This window comes from Apteryx mantelli, chromosome 2 (genome assembly GCF_036417845.1).
Source record: "Apteryx mantelli isolate bAptMan1 chromosome 2, bAptMan1.hap1, whole genome shotgun sequence".
In the NCBI taxonomy this organism is placed as follows: Eukaryota; Metazoa; Chordata; class Aves; order Apterygiformes; family Apterygidae; genus Apteryx; species Apteryx mantelli.
The window spans coordinates 141,988,555-142,005,111 of NC_089979.1; the positions used below are offsets into that span (position 1 = coordinate 141,988,555).

The 16,557-nt window shown below is 41.8% G+C and overlaps 1 protein-coding gene across 3 annotated transcripts in view; it reads right to left on the reverse strand.

Annotated features, from left to right (window-relative positions):
* The window catches only part of DYNC1I1 (dynein cytoplasmic 1 intermediate chain 1), a 202,400-nt gene extending 186,256 nt beyond the window's left edge, over positions 1 to 16,144 (reverse strand). For 2 of the 3 annotated variants that reach the window (XM_067291673.1, XM_067291671.1), the window contains exon 1: positions 15,965 to 16,144. The gene's annotated coding sequence lies outside the window, so the exon portion shown is untranslated. The remainder of the gene's footprint in view (positions 1 to 15,964) is intronic. The other variant, XM_067291674.1, reaches the window with a different exon arrangement.
* Between the last annotated feature and the right edge of the window lie 413 nt (positions 16,145 to 16,557).

The window sequence follows — 16,557 nt, forward strand, 5'->3', positions numbered from 1 at the left end:
TTGTTGTCTTTGCAAGCATTTTCCTTTAATGAAAGAAAAGGATAAAATGTGGAATCAAAAGAGGAAAACATTCAATGAAAATTGCAGGCATAAGAGCAGTATGAGGGATGCCAGAAGGGTCAGCGCAGACGTGTCTGTGTGTAGACCACATCATGGATGTTAATGTTCCTCAGTTAAATACCCAGCTCAAGCCCACCAGTAGGACTTAAACCAGTTCTGCTCAGAGCTGTCACAGATCCTGCAGCCGTACTTCAGCGGAGCAGCCAGCTCTGGCAAGGTATCCTGCAGGTTCTTCAAGGCCTGGGGACTTCCAGTTCATTTACGACAACTCATAGTAAATAGTATAGCTAGCAGGAGCATCAAATTGTCTAACAAACTGGACCACTGGGTGCGCTAGGCATATGGAGATGACCGTAATTTTTTTATTCCTCTATCATTCTGATCCTATTCATGATGATAAATATTTTAGCCATTGTTTTCAATTTGAGAAAGAGGAATCAAAACTGTCAGAAAAACTGCTTTTGATATTAATAAATCTAAGCACTAGCACCTTAAGCAACATTAATCTGTGTGATCAGTTGACATCAGTTAGCTATTTTTTAAGTGGAAAATGATTGGAGAAGAATGTTAGCTCTTTAATGACAATGTAGGTAATAGTTTGCCTACCAATCTGAGCAGGTTTTGTGGGTCTCTCTCAGATATGGCTGAAATCCTGTTTGAAGTAATTTTCCTAATCTGTTGCCTCATTTGAATTCTGATTATGGAGTTTCCCCTTAGAGCTCTTTGGACTAGATAGAGTTTTTGCATCCTTTTAGTTCTGCAGTTTGGCAACAGAGAGTGAGATCCTGTTTCTATGCAGAAAATATGCAAATGTATTTTAAGGCTCATGACAGAAGCCCTGAGGGTTTGGCTTCCCTTTCAAGCTGTTTGTCAGATATCAACGAATAGCCTTCTGAAAATTGGTTCCCTTCATGTCGAGGAAACTTACTAGCTTTTTACCTGATTTCAGCATCAACTACTTAGTCCTTAGCCCTTTCTTTACAAAGCTCCAGTCAGGGTGATTATGTTCTATTAGAACTTTGCCCTATTTTTAACAAAACAGATCTTATATACAATAAAGATGATATATTAAATTTCATCTTAAGAATGTCACTTGTTTTGAATTACACAAAGACAGAAAATAACATCAAGTTACTTTCTTCCTGCATATGTTATAGTAATTCCTTAGCGTCGCCCCTCCCCCCCAAAATGAGCTGCAAATTTGCTACGTATGATTTTAGAACAAATTGAACACTGAGAATATGTAACCACCTTTCTCAGATGTCAGCAAGTCAGCAGATAGCAGTGAGGCAGTGTGTTGATTTATTCAGCACTGTATTTGGCATTAACCATGGAGTTAACACTCTGTTTCATTCCTGGGAACAAATTTCTAATAATCACCCTTCCATGTGCCAAATGGCATGCCACAGGAAGGGAGTTCAAGGCAAACAATAAAAAAGACTTACTTGTGAAATTCGCTGTAGTGCACACTGACAGTGCAAGGCCTATGTATGACCTAATTTTCTACTGCCCAGGAGAAACCATTGGTCAGAGGGAAACAGTAAGGAGCACAGTCTGTAGTGAAGCAATGAAATCACCCACCTGGAAGAAGGAATGCATATGACCTAGCACATTGGACATCATATAAAATATAGACATAGTTCTCACAGCAGGGCAGCAGCCTACGATTCCCCTCTTCCAGGTAAGATGCAAAATCTTAGATAAAATTTTGTTTCATTTGGCCCACTTTACTGCCAAGTGACACAGTTTTAAAAGGAGAGTCTTCCCACTACAGAACAGCTTTCAGCCTAAGTGCTAAGACAGGTTCTTGAGTTGTACCAGGATATGTGGCTGTGAGCTACCCTGCACAGAGTAAACACTTGCCTGCATCTCCCATCCGCTGAGGGAATTCTTCTTTCTTTGAGCTCCTGCATAAAGGAGTCTGCTCCTCCTGGCATGATTTTTAATGAAACTGACTGTTGCATTTCAAGGAGACGTCACTTTTCCCTGTATGCATTAAACGTGCCCCAGAGTTCTCTCATGGGCTTAGAAATGCAGCCAGTTCCACTTAAGCATGAAAGGGCCATCAGACCTGTCAGGATGGCAGCCACCTGGGCACATGCAGAAAGAGAGCCAAGGCTTTTGAGGGCTGCATTCATGGACTTCGTCATCTCCTGGACTTATCTCACTAAATCTGTCTAGTCACAATGAAGGTGCAGAGGTGTCCATTATTGTCAGGGCAGGTCTAGTCAATACAGTCTGGCTAGCCCAGGATGTGATTCTTCTTTTCCTAAGCAGATATCCAAAGGAGATCAAGATTAACTGTGTCTCAAAATCACTGCTTTCTCTCCAATGATGATAAAGGGAGCCCTGAGTGATTAGTTAAGCTCTAGAAATCTCCATTGTAAATATCTAAAACTGGGTGAGAAGAATCCTGCCCCGCATATCCTCCCAGCAGTTCCTTTTTTCCTGGCAATGTGTGAAACAGGATCTTTGGAAGGCCTTTTATATTATTCTAAAAATAGTAACAGTGTTTGTGCAAACTTCTCTGCTATACAAAACACACAGAACTACTCCACTAATGTTATCATATAGGTAGTAACATCTCATGGTCATTTTTTTTAGTGGCAGCAGTAAAGCACATAAGATGCAAACAACAGTGTTTAGTCTCAGTTTGACTAAAAGCCATGCAAGTCCATTTATAAGTCGATAAACACTTATTACAGTTTTATAATAACTTACAGGGTTTTTATCAGTAATCAATATTCAATTATTTGAATATGTATTTTACAAACCACTTGAATGAGCCTTTAACAGCAAGAACAACTACCAGCATCTAAAAAGGTTTACTACAATTGAAGTCTGAAAACTGTAGAACTAACTGATACTTGCAAGAGTAATAAAGCCACAAAGTTACAGAAGTATAGCAGCAGCATATTTACACAGACTGGACTAAATATAAGAACTGATAAGCACAAAGTGCCCAATGTATAATGAAAAAGTAACAAAAAATGGTCAGAGAAAATTATTACAGTGCAAATTTCTATAAGCAGAAAAAGAAAGCAAGATACTGCATCTCCCTTCTCTAAAGCCAGTACTTTATTTCTCCTAGAATGGCATCCAGCCAGTGTGATATCATCGAGATCATCTTAAAAGAAATATAAGTATATTCAAAGCTACTAGGAGATAGGAAAATCTACAGATTTTATTGCTTTTTAGTCTTCTCAGGATTTTTACATGCTGTTCTTTTAACAGGCTCTACTATAGTAAAACTATAGTTACCATTTCATGACCTTCAAAATTTTTTGTGTTTTTTGAGTTCCTATGCTGTCCTCTTTGTGGTTATCTCTGCTATGATTATCAAAAGTTTCATCAAATAATATTACACAGGGCATTAACCAGTAGGTATAATTAATTATAAGTAAATAATCAATATTTTTCTCAAATAAATAGGCAAGATCTAATACTTGTCTAGTAACCAGTTACTCTTGAGTCCAAGACTGCAAAACACCTTTAGTTTGAAAGGTAATTTGATAATTCTTGGTTTCAAAGAATGGCTTTATAGAGTGGGAGTACTATTACTATTGAAACTATCACATACCGAGTTTTCTACTGGAAGAAATGATTCATTTCTACTATGGACCATATTTGTCTCTATTTTGTATAAACTAATGCATTTCCCACAGCTAGGAATACTATCCATTTTTACAATAGAAGTCATTCCCATGAGATCTATCTAAGACTCTCACAAGTGGAAAGTGTGCATGCAAAGTATGAAATTGTACAAAGTAGATAAACATCTTTGGCCTGCAGGAAACCAGAGAGTGCTGTTACCCTAGCATAAATGCATTCTAATCCATGGTATTCATTTGAAAATAATGTATGAAACACACTTCAAATGGGCAAGAGGGGCTAGACTTATCTCCTTGACAGCAGTTTTTAAGTAAACATATGAGAACCTATTTGCATCATGTAACAGAACTTATACTCGACTTCAGTAGAATAGCTTAAATTCTTCTGTTAAATAGGCAGATTAATGTTACAAGATCACAATAATGGTCGAATATTTGCAGCTGCAAAAACCTAGCATTTGCAGTATTTTAAGGAATCTCCTGTGTGATGAATTCAGGGGAACACAAAGTAAAATTGGTGAGACTAAAAATTGTTTTTTACATAACCTTTAGGCAAAACAGATTTTTGGCACCACATCTATGCAGTTATCTAAAATGAAAAACATTTTTTAAGTTTTAGATTTCAGGGAATGTACCATTTTTATTCTTCAGTCTCTGCACACTTCCCGCAGGTGGGCAAAGGTCTTGTACTTTGTTCTATAAAGCTTTACAAATCACAGCATCCAGAGATTTGGTACTGTGCTTCCTCCTGGTTGCTATGCAACAGGTCAGTGCATCTCTAGACTGTTTATTTTGAGGCTGACAGGGCATAAGATATATACCCACAGCTGCTCAATTATACTTCCCTTATAATCTACTACCACTTAATCTTTTCACTCTTGTTCTTCCATAATACTACTTCTATAAATGAACACAGTTCGGGCAAAATTATGAGATCCCTACAAAGCAGCATATAAGCAAAGCTCTAAGATTGCCCATTCATCTGGCACCACGCTTACTGGCAATGAAGCATCACCTGCTCATTAGCCCATTCTTTCATGCCCCCTTATCTTCTTAAATTTACCATGACCCCTTCGATTCAAACAAGCACAGTTCCATGAAAGAGTCATCAAGGTTGAAGAGAACAGGCTGCGGGCAACAACCAGATGGAGATAAAGTAAGAAACACATGACATTCTAGCTTGGGGTATAATAAATTTAAGTAAATTATGTACTAACAGGTCACTGCAGCAAAGCTGCTGCATGTTTCCCAGCAAATATCCTCCCTTCCTATTGATTTCCATGGAACTGACTGAACGTACCACCTCAAAGAAAACTAGACTGTAGGTCTTTTGAAGTGTCTTGGATTTCCCCTAAATAACCACTAATGAGCACAGTGATAACTGCACAAGGATCTCAGATGTGGTGCTGTGAAATTATCCTCAATGACACAAGCAATACTGGTTTGCACCTCCTCAGGATCTGACCCAGAAATAGTGCCCTAGTTATGTATAGTTGATGCTTTTAATAAAACAAGTGATCTGATCAACTGCATGTCTGACAACGATTTGATCTTGTGGAATGTAAGATTTCGGTATATCCTTTGTTAGCTTCCTCTCTGTCAGCTTTTGTTTCTCTGTTTTACTGTTCGTCCATAGTAAAATGTAGGGCTCTATATGTGGCTGTGGATATGACTGAGAATGGACTTAACCATGATTCTGAAGCTTTGTGACTCTATGCCCCCCCCCCATATTTATGGGTCCTATTAGATGCCCTATAATATCATCTGTAAATTTTCTAGGTTGCATCAAAGAGGGATTGGAGGACCTGGCAAGAGGATTTAAGGAACTTTCCTGACATTCAAAGAGAACTAGATGGAAGCTATATATTGACAGATTTTAGAGATGGATAATGTGAGATATATTTCAAAATCTCATCCACAAGCTGAAGGTCACTTGCCTAGAAGAAAAGAGCCTTATATTTCATGTTCCTGATTTCAATTTTCTTTTGTAGGTATTACTCATATTTCAATGATATCGGTTGCTAAAAGATCCCAGCTTCTTGGCAACCTGTATGGAATATTTGGTTCTACAAAAATCTTCATCGTAACAGTACAAAAATGCCTTCCAGTAGTATATTTAATGACTTACTATCGAATGTAGTATTTCACCTAAAGATATGTTAGTCTCTCCTGAAGTTGAACAATGATTCATCTTCTCCATCTTGCAAACGTTTCTGATATTAAAACATATATTTCCACTCCTCATTGGGGATAAAACTGGACTTTATACAATCCTCCTGAAACATCCCCAGTGGTATACGGCCAGCAACTTGATGCTTAAAGCCATCTACCTAACCATGAGAAATGTATGTTCCAGTCTCTGCTTCCTAACTTAACCCAGTTATAACTACTGCCAGGCAAACAGATATCAAAGAACAAGGTGTGCTGCTGACATACAGGTTTTACCGGAAGACTTACTCAGGGATCAGTTCTTTCTTAAGACAAAAAAATGCTTTGATTTGGAGCTGGTATTTGTGACATGCTAGTATGACTACGAAATTAGGCTAAAAATACTACACACTGATTTAATACCTGTGAAATCAACACACCTAAAGATTTAGAAAGCAGCGAATAGCTCTAGCTGTGAGAAATATGCAGAATATCCGGTACAAATTCTTAAAATTTTCAGGGAAGCAATGTAGAGGGTACATTGCTACTGTTCTCTTTGTACTTCCCAGAGCTTCTTTGGCTGTAGTAACAAAGCAAAGTGAATGACCAGAGCTATGCCTTAGCCAAACATTCCTCTTGATTCATAAAAACAGAAAAAGGTGTGTTAAGATAAAAATGCAAGATGATAAATACTGATGTCTAACAGCTATAAAAGGAAGTATAAAGAGCTGCAAAGAATTTGAATATGAGAGAGAAGAGAGAACCAAGCCCATGGTGTCTACACTGGGAAGATTCGCATATAGAATTTACTCTTTGAGCTCCATGTCCACAAAGAAGACTTAAATCTGTTACAGATTCAGACCTAAAGACAACCAATGACCTTTATCTGATATTCGACCCAGTAGAATACACAACGTGATATTAAAACAGAGTAATATTATTATGTGACATTCATTATGATCAGAGTGCCTAAAAGACCCAGCCAAGCTGAAGGGTGTACTGTGTTCAGTGCTGCAGAGACAAATAGTAAGGGACTGTTCCAGCCTTGAGGAACTTTTAATTCAAATAGCAGAGAGAAAGAGAGAGAAAGGATAATTTATTCCAGTTTTACCTAGGAAGAATTAGGGCAAATTAAGGCAAAGGGGTTAAAGTCCCTAAGGGCCTGGTTACTACAATGCTCAGCAAGGCCATTTTAAGGCATCTGATCCTATAAAGATCCTGTCTTCTCCCAGGCTTCTTACAGACATCCTGGAAGGGGAAGCCATTATGTTGAACAAGGTATGCCTACAGTATGAAACCAGTTTTACACTCCACTTCTCCATCAGAGTTTGGTACCTTATTCAACCCTCCCAGAAGATGTCTACCTCTGTTAAGATTCACAGTCCACAAACCTTTCCTGACAGTAGACCAAAGCCTTTTCTTTCAAAAGGGTGAAACAAGTCACGCCTTTCTTTTAGAAAACATTCACCAGAGAAAGAGTCTCTTAACCTCTTCTATTTATCTTCTCAGTGATTAGAGTACTCCATCCAAACGGGGGAAACATGATTTTTTTCTTTTCATCTCGAGAGGACTGAAACCCACATCCCTGTGGTGGCTGTAGGCTAATGGATGGGAAAGACTAGAGGAATGGAGAGTGCATTCTTAACTATTGAAGCTACTTTCTATTAATTTCTTTTCTGCAAAGATTCATTGGACCAGAAGAAGCAGATGCAAGAGATTAAACAGTAGTCCCTAACTGAGGCCCCTGGGTTCTAGTCTTCTGTTTCAGGGTTGGTTTATATTATACCCAATGACTGGTTAATGCTGTGTTTAATGTCTGGAGCCCAGGACTCCCCCATGTTGCTGGTTCCTTGAACTCCTGACTCTGAAGAGCCATTTCTCCTTTTTCACACACAGATTTAAGTGGAGCAGTTTCAGTAGGAAAGACTGGGAAGGTGCTTACTGCAGTATAACTATAGCTTGCTGATTAGGGCATAGATGCAGGCAAAAATCTCTTTAAGCAAAGGCAAAAACTACCTGAGACTCCTTTACCTTAGGGCAGTCCCTTAAAACCTAGGTGTACTAAAAGAGGGAGCATATGCCATCAACTACCTGTGTGCTCTGCATGGAGCACAGCTTGACAGATGGGCTTGTGAAATGCAAACTAGATCAAGCAGCTTAGGAAAGAGGGGCAGCAGATACCCAGTCAGTAGAGTCTGGAGGTTTGAGGATAAGAACATATTCAGAAGCAGAAGTCTAAGATGAAAAAGAAGATTTTTACAAATTTCAGGTGCTTCTAGAATTAGGTGACAGCCAAGCAGAGATTTTGAGAACTGTAGTTTGGGATTTTGTGTCTACACCATTTTGTCAGTCTAGATTTAACAGAGTTGCCCAGGCACCATAACAACTTCAGGTTTGGAGAATTCAGGTGCACCTCCCAGGTTCAAGATGTGGGCATGCTCTGCCCCTTCATCACAGCTTCCTGCCAGGGCAAGGCTGGCTGTGCATGAACTCTTCTCCACATGCACAGGTACTTCTCCAGTGCCATGGTTTCCACAGACAAGACACCTGGCAAAGGGGCTGACTGAGAGCAGAAGCAAACAAGTCCCATGTCTGAACAGTGGGGAATCAGGGTGCTAGGGTACACGGCAGGACTCTGCCAGAAGGAGGCCTGGGTGCAAGACTCAGGGTGCCAGGAACTCGCCCCCATGATTTCAGCCCAGGACACCAGTCAGACATCACCAGCTCCTCTTCAGGAGGAACCCAGGCCAACCCTGCTGTGATAGGAAATTTTGGGAAAAATCAATCAACTTTATTTTAGGGGTTCTCAACATATGGGACCACCAGACAAGGTAATCACAAATGGTCCACATCTGGTCCCCAGACATATTAAACAGTAAAATGTATAGTCTTACTGGCTCTCAGAGAAAGTTTTGATGGTTAAGAGGTGTCCCTGGTTTAAAAACTCCGGAAACCATTGCAATATCACATGAGAGAACCCTGGATGAATGAGTAATCCAGTCACCCCTTTATCAGAAATGCACATTATGTGATATGAGAAGACACAGTAGTCTTGCTGTTTTATAGATACATACTGTATTTCTTATTTTAAGGGAAATAATACAAAAAATGGGAGGACACTGACTTTAATTATGGTTATACCTAATTCTTCACTGATATTAGTGTGAGATCAGAAACTTTTGGGGGAAGAACTCTAATTAAAAGTTTATTGAATCAACACTGAAGTATTTAAATGAAGACCATCTCTCCTCAAAGTCCATACAAATAGTGACTAATACTAACATTCTATTACATTACCATTTTGTTTGAAAAGACTTTTATGTTTTTATGTCAATGTGGCTGTCTGCAGTTTTTCACTTCCCCGTCCCCACATTCATTGATATAAATAAACAATAGAAAACCATACATGTTATATGCATAAAAGAAAGGTTGCTGTAAAATGTATATGACACATCAGTAGTAAAGCTGCAACATGTCTTATTTCTTTTAATCTCGGTCCCTTTCAGAGAATACAAATTACCTACACCTTTTAATTCTATGCTTTAAACATGAAAAAAAACCAAAGGGCTATAATTTATAATTACCAGGCAAAAATAGTATTAATTTGCACAGGGTGTTTTTAATATATTTGAAGAGACCCATAAAGGCTAAAAAACTAGGCTTTCCCCTGTTTTCTTGGTATTAATCAACTTTCTGTAAAAAAGAAAATGTTGCGGGAAATAATGGGACAGTTTTCCCACGGACTCTTTCAGTACAAACAAAGAATGGCATCACTGTTTTTTGTCTTCAGTACAATACCCTCCTATCCCATCAACACAATTTTTTTGTATTATTATTACTACTATGGAGATAGTGAAAGGCAGGAATACAACATTCACAGGCTTTGCCAAGTACAGCAGATTACGTACATGAATAGCTAACTGCACACTAGGGGGTATGATTTAGGTCAAATTTCTTATTTCATTCCAAAAGAATATAGATTTTTAAGCCATTCATTGTTTAATGCACCACACAGCTTACACACATACACATACATATACATAACATGAACTCTCTCTTTGCGGGGGGGTGTGTGGGGGGGTGGGGGTGTTCCAGAAGTATTTTGTATTCCTAACCAATGAAGAATGGCAGGAATTGATAGTCTGTAACAAACTGCTATGAATGTGTCTCAAAGCTCTATGAGTACTCAGAACTAAAAAAAGGAAAAAGAAAAAAGAATTTATTTAGGGGCAAACTGTGATCTGAAACTCTTTAGGATTATGATACAAAACCCCTTCTGGTTCAACAACTGCTCAATATATTACTAGAAACCAACTGACTAAAAGTACCTAATGTCATACCACTTTGAATAGTGTGACTAATGGAAATGGTGATTCTTTTATGTTACTTAAAGAGAATACAAACATGTATTATGAAGCAAGTCACATGAGTTCAGATAATCTCCTAACTTTGTTTGGTTAGCACTGTGAGAATCAGAAAGGAAAACCTTTTTGCTGCCAGTCAGTGGAACAGTCCTTAAATCAGTGCAGACAGGTTAAAACACAAGGAACCGTGTTAGACAGAAGTCTGCTGGGTTTCTTTTTCCACTGTGACCCTGCTTTGTTAAATATTCTAATTTCTGAAAATATACAATAGCAATCATTTGAAATGTCTTTGTCCCAATTACCAAGTGACCTGGTAACCACTCTGATCCTAACGGTGGTGGCCTAATATGCAAAACAGGAATCAAGGACTTGCCTTGAGTAATATGGATTTAATACCACTATCTACACACTTTAAAAGCTAAGATCTGTGTTAATGGATACAGAATTGAACAGTTGAACGCTTTAAAGCAAGAGAGATTCACATTTTTCCTATACGTGGTCTGGGACCTATCAGCAATTAACTTCTAATGCTAACATAGCATAGTTTGGGGGATACATTTTTCTGTCAAATTTAATCTGAAAATATTAAAATCAAGCATTACAAAAGGCTTGGAGATAGGCAGATAAAAAGATAGAAAAATAGATAAATAAGGTATCCTCCATTCTACATATTTATTTTTAATCATATTAAGCAGTTTTGTATAACTCCATTATTATTACTCCTCACTATTATAACTTTCCAGTTCTCTGAACTTTAGAAACAAAACACACCATGTCTTTCTGCTGGGTTGAAGTGAAAAATGAATAATTGAGGAGCAGGATTTGGAATCACTTGTACCACATCATGGAAGGAGGAAGAGAAGAACTAAGGATTCAAAATCAGCTCTCTCCCAGGGAGATGAGACAAAAGGTAAGAGATGATAAGAGAGGAGAAGAAGTGACACTAGATTAGTACTGAGGAAGAAACAAAGTAGGATAAGCCTCAAAGAGTGATAGAGAGAAAGAAAAGAAATAAAAGGAGGAGAAGATATCACTGGAAACAAAAAGCTATGTCTTTAAAAGACTCTCTGTGTAAGCTTTCTGGTAAGTGGCAGTAAATGAACATGCTTCCTCTGCTGAATTACTCATTAATTATTCTAGGGCCAAACAGGGACAGTCCGCCAGCACCTGGAGAGGATACAGAGTACAACCATACAGGTCCATAAGGACTTCAGGGAGGTTTTGTACCTCAGGACGACATAGCCTGCTCTCTCCAGGTCAAGCAAGCTGATCTGCAGGCACAGGCACAGTATCTAGTATGAAAATAGGATAACACTAACTTTTATCCTAAGATTAACTGCCAAGAATCACAAGGGTCATCTGAGCAGTGATTATTCATCAGATAACACAGCCACTTGCATACACACAAAGCACAGCAGTTACATAGGATCTTACTGAAGGTCCATTAAGTCAATGCAAAGACTCCTGTTGACTTCAATAGAGTGTGGAGTTTCATGGCTTTCAAACAATAGCTGGCTCCTGACATCACTCTAGAGGCCCGATTTACCCCTGGAGAAGTTGCAGAGAAACTCCTTTTACTGTCAGGAGCAATAGGACTGAGTCCTCTGTCCTTAATCCCTGCAGAAACTTCAACAGGGCACTGCAGCGTGCTATCCACAGAAAACTCCCAGAAATGCCCTTCCTGCATCATGCCTTCTGTTGGTGCAGTGTACTCTAGTGCACTCACCAAAACAATTTTGCCTCAAAAGAGAAAACAAATGTGTTGAAGAATTCTACAGCCACACCGCACATAGATTTTGAGAAGCAAAACATTTTGTCTCTTTACCTGTTCCTGCAACAACTGGGACTATCAAAGGTCTCAATACATAGTCACTAAGGGAGAGTAAAGAAGCACATGGAGGATTTAGAAGGATTCCACAGGAAACAGTTGTCTGTCTGCTCACATTCGGTATTTTTAGTAGTTGTGAAGAAAATAATATAACCTCTGTTGGCAAACACTGCAGATGAGGCAGATGGTCACCAGAGTTGTAAGATAGGGTTAGGTTACTTGCAGAGATGACCTAGATCACCTGGTCATCTGGCTCTACTCAAATGTGTTGCCAAATGTAAGATTTTATGCACAGGAAAAGGCCACGTGCAGGTTATGGCTTGCATCATGTAGAGGAATGATTCTGAGAAATTCTTAGACACGTTGAAGAGCACTTTTCAGGGTAAATAGCTTTAAGTTCAAAAGGAAATGGAACATCATGGCTCTCACTGATGATCAGAGGCGTCTTGTCTCTATGAGATCTAGTGGTTCCCACATCAACCCACTTCACAGCCTCCTGAAGTTCCTGCCATTTGTCTGGAAGTAGCCATTTCTCAGAAAAGTTGGCAAGATGATGCCATCTAAAATGCACAGTATTGGGGGAGCAAGCTTATGTATACTGCCTCATTTTGAGTGCTTGCAGATGGCCAAGCAAACAACATCTCCCAAAGTAATGTTTGACTAAAAAGAGCTAGCACAGTTTTAGATGTAAATACTGAGTAGCAAAAAAGACATATTGTGTCTATCTGAGGCTTAGTCTGAGCCAGTGTTGCTCTCAGGCTGCCATCTCAGCTTTTCAGACACTGTTTTTTCAGATTTTTCAGATCTTCTGTTTTTTAAACAGTGTCATTTCTGCATTATCATTTCTACCTGCTTATATAGGTCAGCAGACTGGAAGAGCATATGATCCCTCATCTGGAAAGCAAATCCCCTTGTGGACACATAAATGTGTATTCACCTGTATAACCTGTATTGCTCAGATTAACTAAAATAAGCTACACTGGCAAAAGCACAGTTTTACTAATACGAGATGCATCTGTACTAAAGGCACTTTGCCAGCACACTCCATCAGTATCCCTGCTGGAAGATGTCCCTTTTATATACACAAACTAAGTCTACGGTCATCGCAGTTTGTTTTGTTTACATTTTTTAAAATGAAAATTTGAAAATATCAAATGAGCATTGCACTGAAGTCTGGCTGTGGCTGCAGAAAGCCTGAGAGCATGCCTGTGAGTATTATGAATTTCCCCATTCATCTCACTGCTGGGGATTTCAGTGTTAGCTCCCTCTAACTTCCCTGAAAATTAAAGCACATGGGGAGGATGGGGAGGAACTTATTGTTAAGATCCCACCATCATCTCCCAAGCAGCAGCTCGTTTTGGCACTAGGCGTGAACGACTCCAAAAGATTCCTAATTATTATTTCTGTTGTTAGTCAAACCAAGCCAAAGGAACGCAGCAAGGCACTTGAGGCGTAGCACTAGCTAATAAGCCTGAGTAGTCCCAGAGAGAGACCCTGAACATATTTAAACCTCTGTGAGAGGAAGACAAGTTTGAGGAGCTCAAAGATCCTGCATAATTACTTGAGTCGTTAGCATAAGTTGGTGAAGCTTTGAAAAACAGCATTTCCTTTCTATTCCCTGATCCTTTTCTATCTCACTCCTTTATATTTTTCACTCCCAGCCCTTTTCCCCTTCATTGTCCAGTATACTGCAATGGTGAGACCTCTACTACAAAAGATTGTGTCCAGCTCTAGTATTCCCTATTTTCTTACAGAATCAAACACCAATGGCATTAAGGAATGATTCCAGAAACCTGTCTTACAAAGGAAAAGGAAAACAACTTAAGAGACTTGATCTATTTGTTTATTTGAAAACAAAGTAGGTAAGTTCTTGAAGCAATCTACCAGTACCTACACTAATGAGGGTTGCTAGTTCAAGGCTTTAATCTATGAGAGAAGACATAACAGGATCCAATGCCAGAAACGTAAAGCTGGAAAAAAACAAACTGGAAAACAGGCAAATGTATTTCAATGTTGAAATTAGCTACTGAAAGGCACCACAAAGGGATGCAGTGCACTGCCCTCTCTTCTATAGAAAGAGCTGGAAGCTCAGCTTCTTCATTTAAGATCTGCAGGATGCAAAGAGTATTTGCCTGAATTATCCTTTGAGTACACAGATTTCCAAACTGAATAAACACTGCATGTGTTGGGCGTGGTTCTACTATTGCTACTTTTAGGAAGATTCTTCTCTTAAAGTGTAAACAAGAAGGCACTGCAGTTAATGCATTTTAGGGTAGATTAATCTGAGGCAGAGGTGGTTAGAGCTAAGAGAAATATAGCTAATTCAGACCTGAACAATCCCTTGCACCTTCACATATCTGGCATAACATAAGGCCCTCAGAAGTCTTTCAAGTCTTTTCCTGTTCATATCAAGGAAGAGGTCGCAAGTCACAATCCTCAGAATAGTCTATGTAGATAGAAGAAGCAGTGGCAGGGGCAATATGTTTTGTACTTTCATGGACTACAAATTGATGTTTTGGGGAAAACACCACGGAACACAGGATGATTATGAGATTGAGCACTCCCAAGGGAAGAGACCTAGGTGCTGTCTCAAGGCAGTGAATAAGCATGTTCATGCTGAGGAAAACTATTCCTGCTGAGAAAAACTACACAGAAATTCCAGAAAGAATTTTATCCATCCTCACTTAGTGTGGGGATTGCTGCTAGAGATGGCCTCTAAAATGGAAAGAAAGCAAAAAAAGGAACTTAAGAGAACCAGAAAGGATATGCCTCCTTCCCATTACCTTAACAAGAACAAATGAGGCTCTTTAACCAAACACTTTGGTAGTAACAGCAATAGCATTCCTCCCAGAGGCTCTGATAACACCATCTATCAGGAGAGAAGTGCACAATCCTGGACTTGGATTTCTATTTTGAAACAGATTTTTTGCAGCACTGCACTTCAGATTATTTAGAGTGATTTCAGAGGCAGTTTAATGTCCTCATGCAGAAGGGAAGAGCTGACAAAGCCCTGTATGTCAGGATAAATTACCAGGTGCAGGTGGCAAGGGCACGTGCCAACTTCATGTCAGGTCTTTCCATTTCATCCTCACTATAATAGGAGGTTAGAATGCTTTGTCTGTTTAGAATCCTTATATGTATTTATGGTTGAATTTTGTACTTTCTGTCAACGCTAATATTGACAGAAAACCATACTTTGCTCAGGTCAGTAAAACAGGGGCTTTAGCTAGGAAATTTCCAGGGGCTTTATGCTATCTGCTGACCCAGGGGAATTCCTAGGGGGATGTAACTGTAATAACATCCCGTTGAAAATGTATTTCAATTGACTACTACGGAAAAAGGCTTCTCATTCATTCCATCCTTCTCTCACCCTTTTGAGGAATTACTTTTGGGACTGGCAAAGACCAAATTCTCCATCCGCTGTCTTTGCGGATTTAAGTAAACCTGCTGTCGCCTTTTGCACTGCAAAAAGAAATAAACATGGGAAACTCCCCCCCCCGTTTTGCTTTAACCTGCTCAGCGCCGAGGCAGGAGCCCGGCAGCCTGCAGCCGCCCGCGCCGGCCGGCGGCAGCGGGGAGGCGGAAGGAGCCCGCGGGCGCCGGGCAGGGCCCGGGGCTCCAGCAGGTGTCGCAGCCCTCCGGCCCAGCCCCTCACCCGAAATGGGTGCAAAAGCCCCCGCGCCTCGCAGAAAGGCTCCCCCGGCCCCGCGCCCGGCTCGCTGCGAGGCGGCGGCACCGCCAGACCCGCCGGCAGCTGCCCAGGCGGCCGGGGCTGCGGGGCCGCCGCGCTCCCCGCGGGGCCGCGGCCTCCCTGCGGTCCGGCCCGGCCCGGCCCGGCCGCCGCTGGCGCCGGGCACCGCCGCAGAGCCCCCGCGCCGCCACCCAGCCACGTCCCGGCTCCCCGCCGCCCCCGCCGCCCCGCGGGCGCCTCCGCGGCCAGGGCGCAGCCTTACCTCGGCCGGCGCCCGGGCGATGCGGGGGGGCCGCGGCGCCGCGCAGCCCGCGGCAAGGACGCCGAGACCCAGATGGCTGCTGCTCCCGCCGCCGCGGTGCCGCAGGACCGCCGCCGCCGGGTGAATGTGCTGTCTCACGCTGGCAGGCTCCTCCCGAGAGCTGCTGCTGCTGCTGCTGCCGCCGCCTTCCTCCTCCTCCTCCCCCTCCGCGCCCCCAGCAGCGACACCCCCCGCCGCCGCCGCGCGGCAGCCCAGCGCCCCGCGGGGGCACCGGCGGGGCGGGGCGGGGCGGGGCGGGGCGCGGCCGGGCCGCCGCGGGTGTCCGGCCGCCGAGCGGGGCCGCCCCGCACAGCAGCCTGGCCCTCGCCCCACAGCGGGCGAGCCATCCGCCCGCGGCAGCCCGGCCGCCCCCCACGGCAGCCCGGCCTCCCCCCACAACAGCCCCGCCTCCCCCCACAACGGACAGGCCTCCCCCCGCAACAGCCCGGCCTCCCCCCACAACGGACAGGCCTCCCCCCACAACAGTCCGGCCTCCTCCCGCAATGGACAGGCCATCACCCTCACGACAGCTTGGCCATCCCCCCTACAGCAAT